The following is an 11,480-nucleotide window of genomic DNA, read 5'->3' on the forward strand; positions in this document are numbered from 1 at the left end:
ACCAGCCTTGTGCCAGCCACCAGTCTACTCGTGCCGGGGAAATCCTTCGCTTTGCACTTTTGTCTGGCTCTGGGTCCGCCCGCACTGCTCTTGTTGCACGACGGGACCACAGACAGGGCTGAGGAACTGGCCTGAAAGCTTTACATGAAGTACTTATTCATCATCAGCCACTGCAAAAAGTTTTGCTTAAACCCCTTCTGTTATCCATGGAAGAGGTGTGACTTGGGAGAACTCAGATTAAACGCCCTTGCTTTGTTTTCCTCAGACTACCACTGATGCAAATGTAGTTCGGACTATACCTCATCTGCTTGTGTGGCACTCACTTAGGTGAGCTGCAAAAGACAGGAGATGAGATAAATGTAATGGAAACTATTGGCCCATGTAAGTTCTCCTGGATGACCTGAGCAAAATGAGCCACCGGGTATCTCTTACTAGAATAAAACCAGAGATAGGGAGAGAAATCAGAACCTGGAGAAAAAAGAAACATGACAGCTGTAATCTGTTACTATTGCAACCTGATTACTGGGTGCTTTGACATAGTGGGGGACCCTTTCCTGCAGCAATAAAGAATACGTCTCGCTTCTTGTAACCACAGGGGAAGCATCTGTGGGCAACTTAACATTTAAACTGACTCTTTATTCAGCTTCCTTTAAAAAGAGTAAACATATATGATAAATGTGGGGAAAAAAAAAAGCTACACCATCACCTTGTCACATTCTGAAATGCTGTTCGGTGCAGCCCTGAGTCAGGAGAGAATTCCAGCACTTCCAGTACAGAAATGCCCTTACCGAACCGAGAGGGATTAGTCTTAATTGTACTCATGAGTAAAAAGTAAACACATACTTTAGTTCCTTTCTAAGTTAATGTTTAAAAGGAAACTATCTCCAAACCATATTAATCTACTTCTTTAGAGCCAAATACCCCATCGACTTCAATGGGAATTCTCAGCCACAGCTGTGTATTTGAACCGCCTTGAGCATGATGGAAACGTGTTATTGTTAAGAGCAAAATATCTGCTGAAGAAATTATACATGGAGTTAGCAGGCAGCACCAGGAATTAGGTGCATATCATGCAAGAATGATTGAGGAATGCTGGAGAGTTCTGCATAAGGGCGACCCTTGACTTTGTCTCTGCATTTATATGATGAACTCTTTCAAATATAGCTCTGTTCCCTTTAACTCCCCTGCGTAAAAAGGGGAGAAATGAGATGACGACAGAGGACGAGGGGAACGAGGAAACAGTAATGTAGGAGAAAAGCACTCTAAAGGACGGTAGAAATACAGAGAAGCTGTTATGAGGCTACCACTGGACTAAGGGTAATTAGTAAGATAATAACCTTCATCCAGGCTCTTGCACTGAGTTAACCGAAAAACCATCCCCACACCGACTATGTCTGCAACTGACCCGTATATCTTTATCCTGCCATTTTCTGACTAAAATGACAAACAAATTCTCCCATGAGATGGTATTCACGACAGTCAGGAAATAGTGTTAATGCTGACCTAAATAAATAAAGCTTCTCCTACATAAGAATTCCTGCAAGGATCCTTTAACACAAGGTACATTTACTGTAAAATGCACACAACCCTGGGGGGCAAACCCCCTGCTAGACACCATGGTCTCTCTGTCTGCCTTTGGCAGGTGGGGCTGAGAACTTCAGCAATACGCTGCTGAAGAAGCAGGCGTATTTGGGTGAGACTCCCGAGACCAAATCAGCAGCTCCCAGATCCTGCTGGTAGACCTTGCAGCCAGAGCATGGGTGAATTTTCACAGAAAAAAAAAATTATTTTGCAGAGCTGCATGCCTGGGTTTGAGCTACAAGGTGTTGGCACACATGCAGCTTCGAGGACGTGTGTTGTCTTTTGAGGATTTGCACGACGCTTTCTGCCTCACATGGCGCTGTTCACGCCTGCCTAACTTCTTCCTAGGGTTGTTCATTACTGTAAAGGACAGCAGGTACACACTAAACACAGTACATCTCTTATATGCACTATTTATTGAGGTGAATTACATCTGTTGTTCTTTATCAACATGAAGCGGTAGAGCTGAGGTCTAAGCTCTCGTTCCAAAAGCAAACTGCCCAAAGACAGAGGCAAGCCTAAGAGAAGATTTTGTGCAGGCTTACTTAGGATTTTATTGTAAAGGCATCGAAGCCAGCAGTGTTACAGGTTGCTGGTAAAAAATGCTGTTGCTACTCCTACCTTCTATTTGCATCGCACATTTAAGTTGGTTTTGTTCCATCTGCAGCCCACGTCCTGCTGCAGCATCCTTCCTTTTGCTCTACCTGTTCACCTGTTAGGAAGGTGGGCTGCCAACAAAGCCTGCGCTGGGTGGCAGTTAGTACCTCGTCTGTTCCAGCAGGCATGACACAACTGGCTTCTGCTTTTCCAACATTAAGAGCTAGACTGGCAAAAAAAAAAAAGTGCCATTATTTCCACCGAGTGTCCCCTGTGAGGGTGGCCTGCTTGCCTTAAAGATGCTCTTCTGCATGGGCTCTATGAGTCAATGCCTTCCACACCACACAGGCAGCGCACATAGCAAGCCTTTGGGTGTGCGGGTGTCACTGTGAATCAATCCACTTCAGCCACGTAAGTCCTTTCTGCCTTTCATCACCTCTACTGGAGTTGAATTAAATACAATCTACACCTTTTCCCTCCAACTTTCATTTATGATGCACTCTCCTATTCTAATTACTCCTCATAGGAGCAGCAGTAACTTTTGTTTGTGACCCAGGGAACTCTACTGAATAGGTATATCCAGAAGTGTTTCTAACATTGAACAGCACACAAACTGCATGATTACTCTTAGTGTCTCTCATTGAATAGAAAGTATTTTAATAACCTGAAAGACTCTTCAGTGAACAGTGCTGGATCTGCGCAATTTATAGCATATTTAAATATTTTTACATTGGTACCCAAGATTGAATTCCAATATTTTTCTTTTGTATCTCTGAGCATTTTAATACACTTCTGGGAACACTTACCTTTTATGATGAAAACAATATTTTCTAACATAAAGTGGTGATTTCAGCTTAAGTGCAACCATATGTATCTTAGGGCAAGGGCTTTTGGTTCTAAATAACTGCTTAATGTTAAGGATCTTTCATAATGGAAATGTCACAAACTACCATATACTAGCCTTCTCAAAGAAATGAAGATAAAATGCAGAACAACACAGCTCCTATAGTTAAGAATAAATACTTCGAAGCACAACTGCAAATTGTGATTTTTCAGTGAAAATTGCATAACTACAGAGATATGGGAAAATGGGAAAACCACATATCTGCTAAATATAATGAGTCTGTTTCTCTTGGTATGGGCTAGATCACATCCTATGGTAGTTTATCGATCTGATTACTGGTGGGCAGTCACACTACTAAGCCTATTTCCATAAAACTATGCAAATAACTTATCCCTGTGTCTGTACAGCGTACACTCCTCATCAGTTAAGAATATCACATCTACTTATTGTATTTCATGCAAAGATCTCAGATCTTTCATAAACGCAAACTGATCGTTACAGCTTTGAAGGACATTTTTGTGTCCATTTTGCAAAAAGAAAAACTGAGGCAGGGAGCATTTAAACTGCCAGTAAATGGCTCTGATATTGCAGCTCACTCCCTGAGCAGTTTGCCCATAATAATAATGCCGGTCAAGATTTGGCAGTCCCGACACTTTTTTCTAAGAAGTATATAATGACTCTTCCCCTGTACCCACTGGGTATATCACTTGACACTGGGAAGAGATCCATGGAAAAGTATTTGTATCATAATATCAGGGATACGTAGTCATTCCTACTGTCTAGCTGCAAAACACTGGCAATGAGCAGCTATTAATCTGGGGGTAAAACAATGTTCATTGTTCAACTCATACACAAATCAGAAGAGGATGCAGAGCTTTGGCAGAGAGCAGTGACCAGATATTCCAGCTTGCTTTAAGTCCTCTTGGACTCGCACCACCCACCCTAGGGGTTTACCCACAGGTTACAGCGCACTTTTTGTGCTCACAGCAGGGGTGCTCGTGCTCCTTGCCCTGTGCCTGCTCTCTGCCCACAGCCCGTGCCCTTTGAGGCATCGCCTGCAGCGCCCGAGCCCAGCCATGCTGTGGACGCATCCTTCACCCCCCACGGTGCCTCACCTGCACGCCCCGCCAGCCTTCCCTCGGCCATCAGGCTTTTAATCCGTCAGCACTTGGGACAGAGCAGGCTTGGAGAGCTGATGATATATGTCAATGTTTTCCCATCTCTTATTGGTGACTCATTTTTTCATGGAGCCTGTTTTCCAGTGTGAGGAGAAGGTAACCCAGACAGTACCACGGAAGGGAGGTGTGAAGATTCAGATAAGTACAACAAAGATCACTCCAAATTATTTCTCAGGAAAACTCCAGATGACTATCATTATTAGTAATTTCAGTCTCTGAGGTTTGCTCAGTTACGTGAGACTGAGCTGAAACTTGGCCTAAGGTTTCTCTGCCTTTCAGTGGGTCTGATTGCTGTCTGAAAGATACAGTTGCTGTGAAGATGCTGTCTCTCATAATCTCACATTTATCTTATTCTCAGGTTTCTCACAAATCTTTCGACATGCCATGCTTAAGAGTAATCCCTAGTAAATCTAAAGTACGTGGCAGAACCCTGGAGGAAAAATCTGGGAGCAAAATCTAGAAGGAAAACTGTAGGCTGAAAAACAAATGATTAATCTCAAGTAAGTAGGTAAGAAGAAAGTCATAGAATACCAGTACTTTTCAATTATTTAAACTTAATCAGCAGCGTATAAATCACCTGATCCTAATGTGACACCTTCCTTCACCACTCAGCCTCTTTCAAAAATATATTTTGGGTACTGGCCGAAAGTATCTTCTCAAAGAGTAGAGAAACACAACAACAAGGGTAAGACGAAATGATTCAAACAACTGTTACACAGTTAATTAACTACATAAAGCTACCGAAAAAGCCTTGAATGCGATTTGAGAAGTGCCGGCTGAGTTCTGAGCTGCTCTGGATTGACACAGCTGCATAGTTTCATGGGGCTGAGCCACGTGGCACCGGGCTGGGATCTGTCTGCCCTGCCTTGCTCCTCTCACAGGCACAGTGGAGAAGGAAACAACTAAAACTGCTCAAGCCACTCCAGCCATTACTTGTCTGCACTGATAACTAGATGAAGCTAATTGAATACTACTAGTCGCACCTCATCCTTTATTATGGCAAAGGGTTTCTACCGTGTGGAATCACTAGTAGGTCTTATTCCCTGCCATGTACATTTACCAGTACAAACAGCCCCAAAGTGCCGATGGATAACCAGCTCTGAAATCCAGCAGCACTGAGGTCCATGCCTACGTACAGCCATGTGCAGCAGATAAACACGAGGGGTGAGGATCTGGGGCTGGCCCTCCCTGCCCTTCCAGACACCATTGCACCCCATTGCTGTTCCTCGGCAGCCACCTGCATGCCCCCAGGAGCAAGCAGCGCACTGGCCCTTGCCCTGCGGGGGCTGGCTGGCCCCAGCAGCAGGGGGTCAGGGCAGGGGACAGCAGTGAGTGCTGTGACACTTGCTGCAGCAGCTCCTGGGGAGAGGCGGGGGCCACCAGTGCACTGGAGCTCAGGCACCTCGGGTGCATCTGGACCGCAGCTGAGAGCAGGCGTCTCCAGGTGCTGCCTGTGGCACAGAACGAAATTCTTGGGAAGAGATTGAAATCAGAGCCTCTTGCTTGGATCCCAGCCCTCGCAACCTGCTTCTCCTCCCACAGCGGTCGAGACTGCTGTTGAGATGAGACTTCCCAGGCTTACTTTACGGAAAGGCGGCCGTGCTCCAGCGAGCCCTGCCATGCGCTCACAGGAGGGTGGCAGGCAGGCCATGGCTCCCGTCACCACCCCGCGTCCCCACCGGCGCCAGGGATGCCAGGCCGTGCTGCTGCAGGGGTAGAGGAGAAGACGGGTTAGCGCCTGCGGGGATGTCAGGGCAGCTCTGGCTTGGAGGACTGTGGCAACACAAAACGGGAGGATTGCGTCCCAGAGTGAAAGGCCAGACATCGTGCTGGCCTGCTGCTTCCAACCCCCCAGTACGCACAAAACGTACGTGAATAACACATTTACATGCACCCATATGCATTTACATGCATGCTAAAACTGGCTACAAAACAGAATAGAAGTTTGATGATATTGGGAATAAGAACTACAGATTACAGAATGGCTGAGGGCAACAGCAGGTGTTCTTGCTCAGCTCCCCATTTCCCATAAGCTAAAGAAGGATATCTGAAACCCACATGCTGGAGAAGTGCTAACAGGGGTGATACAGTGAGAATGTGGCTGGGAAGATCATTTGGTATGAGATAGGCTGAAAAAAGTCAGGAGAATTTCACGTCTCCGACACGCTCTCCTATGGATCTGATCCCGTCACGTGCATGGCTCTCACTGGCTTACAGGAGCAAGAAAGACCGTGAGAGAAGGGCCTGAGACAAATACCTTGACAGTATTTTAGCTCAATCCTAGCAGAAACAAAGCAACATCGAAAAAAAATGAAGTTGATAGCAATAATTTTAAGACATGATTATTATTTCCCACAAGTCATTTATGGCTAGATTTGGAAAGGTCTTCTCACGTAGCCATTGCAATGTGCATTGTCCATGACAGTGGTTTAGTACTAAGCAGTTACAGTGCTTCTTTCTGTAAACCTAGAGCAGTGCAGGATGTAAGAGCCACCACGCCTGTGCAAACCTGAAAGCCCCTCACCTCCCAGAGCTTCTACACATGCACAGCCCTCGGGAGGACGTGGGTGTCAGTGAGAGGCAGGGACAGGCAACACAAGCCTGGACGTCCCAGGAAAACTCCACTCCAAACCTAACCCATGCCAGTTCCCCAACAAGCCACCTCCAAGAAGACACGAGGAAATGCACGAGCTCCTTACCTTGTGGAGGTGCTGGGTGGCTGCAACCATTAATGCTGGCAAGGTGCCCGGGTCTGGCTGCGTCGTGATCTGCGGGGCAGAGGAGCAAACACTCACGCGTGTGAGCTGACCGACTGATTTGCACTGGTATAATGCAGCTGTTGTGCAACACAGCTAGTGATTTATGTTTGCTATCTGCAGACAGGGCTGATGCCCAGGTTGCCTGCGGCATGCTTGCACGCACACGCACGCACGCCCCGGAGGGAGCGTGAAGTGGGGCCCTTGGATCTCAGTCAAGGCGGTGATTCAGCGGCAGAGTAGCGCGTGGCATCAGGAGCTGCTCGCCAGCTGCTTGTTGGGTGGGCTGGGGCCAGGTGACTTGTCTGAGCAGAGAGACACCAGGGACTCGGGAGCCAGAGGAGAACAAAAGCACAAGTCCAACTTCAGTGTCCGTTCCCTTGACGCGTGACTCGACGACAGTTTGTAACGCTATGTGGGAGAACAAAGTGGAAAGCATCTATTTTTCTGTTGTGGAGGGATGCTGAGCTCAAAACAAGACCTATTCCAAGAAACACAGAGTTCTGGCTTCTTTTTAGTCTTAATCCACCTCCTGCTACACACTCCTCTGCTCAAAACAGCACATACCTTCATAACATCACTTGCATGCGGGGCAGCCTTGTTTTGGTACAGGACAAGATTCAGGGAGGAAATTGGTTTCTGATGCTCTGAATGGCTGTGTAAATGAATGATGAATGAAGACGCAGGCGAGCAGAGAGGTACAGGGAAGAAATTGATAAATAGAAGGGAGCACTGCGGAAAAAAAACAACGGGCTCTAAATTGCTTACACAAAATCCAGTAGTAATTTGCATGCTTAGTATTAGGTATTAATGGCATCTTTCCCCCTGCTGCACCGAAACGTGCTTTATATGCACAAATAAAGGAAACTACCAACCACCCGAGTGTTTGTGTTAGTTTTGGAGAACCCCCACGTTTAATTTCCAAGCTTAAAAGGAAATAAGAAACCCGGAGCTGAGGAGATCATTGCTGTTTCCTTCCAGAGCAATTCCGCATGTTTGACATCTCATCTATTGTTTGTGTCAGGCAAACGGTGCCTGGACAACACACAGAGTGGGTTGCAGCAGTAACGTGGCTCGCAAACGCCTATGAGCCTTGGTGATTCATCGCTCAGAGGAGCTCTCGCTTTAATCACGGAGGACTGGCAGATGAGGAAGGCCATGAGGATTTATGACTTCAGGGCAGAGTGACAGCTGTCCCAGGTATCCCAGCCCAAAGCTACAAATCAATGCCTTTATTAGAGGGTGACAGCGTTAGCGGTGAAGGGTCGAGCAACCCACGGCCCGCCAAACAAAACTGCCACGTGAGGAAGCAACCCTGCCTCACGCACAGAAAATTCAATCCGACATGAAAGCTGCCCAATGACTGGGGGCTGCATCCATAAGCTCAACTCTAGCTGAGGTAATCTCACCTCTTGAGCGTTGGGTTGTCCATTTTATCACAGGTATTAAGAAGTGCAGCTCCTGTGGCCTGCGTGCTGTAGCCAGGGAGCGTCCCCCTGCCCAGCCAGCATCCAAGGGTGCCTGCTGCATCTCACCGCTCCACCTTCCCGGACCTTGCCACGTTCCCCTTCCTCCCACTTTGCTGTTTGAGAACAGCTCAGCATCCACAGGATGTTGTATGTGACAGACCAGCAGCTGCAGGACAGCTGCATCCCATCCTTGCAAGTCAGGCCAAAATGGACTTTTCTCAAGAGCTTGTGGCCAGAGAGCATAACTGGAAATTAAGAGACCTGGGCTCTGTAATCCCTTATGTGCACAGGTGAGGAGTTTCCTTATCTGTTTGCCTCAGTTTCTAAATCTTTGAAGTGGAAAAGCTGCCTCTCCAGGCTGTTTATTCTCAAAAATTGATTTGAGGCCTTCAGCTGGGCACGAAGTGCTGCTGTTGGCAGCAGCTGCGGCCTGGCTATGCCTAGAAATAATGGGAAAGAACTCAGGAGGAACACCCCAGCCAGCCTTCCCAGCCCACAAGCACGCATTAACCGTGGCGTGTCAGCCCAGGCCTGCTACGAGGACCTGGCCACAGGGTGGCTGAGGTGGCCATTGCGGTGTCATGTCAGCACAGTTTAAGGCCAGGTGATTTGTCCATTTGATTTCAGTTTTCAGTCACTGTAAAAACAGCACAGGTAATCAAATGGAGAAAAACAAAGAGCTTGAAACCTTGCTTTCTGACTGCATGCCCTGCAGTTCTTTGCAGAGAGCAAAGTCAAACGCAAGGTTGCGTTTACAAGCCGATGCCTGTTTTGTCATCGCAAAACACACTGACAGCACATCTAATTTAGAGATCTTGTCCACAGAGCTGAACGTCAATACAGGACAAGTGCCACCTCATGCTGCAAAGGCACAGCCAAGACACTTTGCCTGTGCAGGAGAGGACATGAAGCCAGGCGGCAGCAGCCCACCCAGCCTCCACCACCACCTCTGCTGAGGAGCACCCTCGCCAGGAAGCCTGCTGCAGTGTGTGGCCGCCCTCGTGGTAAAGGCACTTTGCCTCACGTCCTGTTTGACCCTTGGCACAACTTCGTGCCCTTTCCTTATGACGTTGCTGGTGGTAACCGGCAGGAGGTGAACCAAAGCCTGGCCAGGGTAAGCGGCTGGGAGTCTCAGGGCAGCTCCCAGTGACAGCCTCCTGATATTGTCTTCCCAGCGCCATGGGAAGTTCATCACCTGGGGGAAGCAAAGAGGACAAAACAAGGAAACTGAGGGAATGGTCACTGACTTGAGATTCTGTTGTGTCCTTGTCACGAACAGTTTTACCATTTCATTAGGAAATCTTATGGGTTTTTGTTGAGCTCTGCCTCAACTGTTGAGGCAGCATCAGTAAACAGAAAGAAACATCAAAATTTCCAAATGGAAATGTGCTCATAGATACAAGCCCCAGACATCAGCACTGCTGGAGCTCAGGGATTTGGTGCAACGTTTTCCTACTTTGACTTTCACTTCTCCAAGAGGTCACTTCCACCCATCACATACACAAAGCAGAATCTTACTTCTGAGGACGTCATCAGAGAGATGCAATTTTTCACTCACTGATGGAAGAGATGAGCCCTATCTTCCAAAACATTGCTGTGTCTCTAGTCAGTAATCGGAGAAAAAAAAATCCTAAAAATATTTTGCCACTTATAAAACATAAAACAGTTTCCAACAAATGCTTAGAAATTACAAAATAGTAAAAATAACAAGCCAATGGTACCTTTGAAGTCCCAACAGCAACGTGAGGTCCGTTGTCTTGTTTTTCTTCAGAAAGAGAATTCCTGTGGTGCTGCCTCTGTATTCAAGGTGACTGGTTACGCAGCTAGTTCCTGAACTCTATACACTTCCAGCTGAAAGATCAGATGAAATGGACAAATGAGAAAGTTTCACTACAGTTGGGACTTCTGATCACAGAAGACTCCGTAACATCAGTAGTTCCCAGAATAAGATGCCTGAGAATTGCAAAGAAAGACAGGAACATTTGACGTTGCCACGGCATTGCCGGGTGACTTGGTGGGGCAGACAGGAGTTTGCAGGCACACGAGGAAGCCAGCGGCTCTGCGGGTGGGGACACCACAGACCCCTGCCAGCATACCGTTTCAGTGCTGGAGAAACTCCAAATTTTCACGTGTTTCCCCACTAGGAAGGCCGTGAATAAGCATCCTTGGAAAACAGCCTGTTCCAATACCTGACACACGACTATTTCTAACATTTTAGCAACCTGGGTTTCCGACTTTTTGGTTTTGGTCACTATTTCAGTAACACGTCTCAGATGTTTTGCTTTGCCTCTTAGCTTTAGACCCAATGCTGCATAGCCAGATGCTTGCAATATGCAACATCACAGACACCGGGAGAGTGCTGCATGTACAATGGAAAAAGTGCAGTGGTGACAAATACATATCTATATATACACACACATGTATTGACATTCAGCTGGGCATGTGCAGCTGAGGTTTTCAAGGCTGGCAGGTTATTTACTCTTCTCCTGGCCTCAGAACATTTCCCTCAGAACTCTACAAGCAGCATTTCAGCAGAGCCCAGCAACCCACGGCCCTGTGACAAGGCTCAGGTGGGGAATTCACTGACCACAAGGCACGTCCAACAGCCTACAGCTCACCTAGCTTCCCAGCTGGCACAAAGCAAACATCACCTTTGCATCCACAGGCCATTACACTTGACTTTCGCACCCACTGCTAGCGTCCTCCTAAATAAACATGCTAGTAATGAGGAAGGAAGGAGAGGGGAGGATTAGGCGGAAAAGCAGCACCTGCGCACCTCCACTGGGCTGCCTGGTTACTACAACCTGGTACGAAGGTGGTCTGGGAGGCTTCATGATGGATTGCATGTCACCTGCGAGAGCTCGCTCCATCCTCACCAACACAGAAAGCGGTCCTTAAACCTCCAACAGCTGAAGCCCTGCCATCCACCAGGGAGAGGAGCACAGCCATCCTCCCATCCACTTGGCCAGTGTGGGAGCCCCAATGCTGAACATAAGGTGCAACCATTTTGTTTGCGCACAACTCTGGCTAGGAAACAGCAGCCAGTGCCTGGCGT

The 11,480-nt window shown here is 47.4% G+C and overlaps 1 long non-coding RNA gene across 2 annotated transcripts; it reads right to left on the minus strand.

Annotated features, from left to right (window-relative positions):
- Positions 1-2,046: 2,046 nt before the first annotated feature.
- LOC121070951 lies at positions 2,047-11,213 on the minus strand. Of its 2 annotated transcripts, XR_005820311.1 has the most exons (6): positions 10,844-11,213; positions 10,147-10,276; positions 6,900-6,968; positions 5,783-5,906; positions 4,138-5,651; positions 2,047-2,406 (listed from the first exon to the last, which is right to left on the minus strand). It is a non-coding gene; the product is annotated as an uncharacterized LOC121070951 (long non-coding RNA). The 2 variants fall into 2 exon arrangements; XR_005820310.1 differs by lacking the exon at positions 2,047-2,406 and having other exon boundaries at positions 3,767-5,651.
- Positions 11,214-11,480: the final 267 nt, after the last annotated feature.

This window comes from Cygnus olor, chromosome 5, assembly GCF_009769625.2.
Source record: "Cygnus olor isolate bCygOlo1 chromosome 5, bCygOlo1.pri.v2, whole genome shotgun sequence".
NCBI classification, from domain to species: domain Eukaryota; kingdom Metazoa; phylum Chordata; class Aves; order Anseriformes; family Anatidae; genus Cygnus; species Cygnus olor.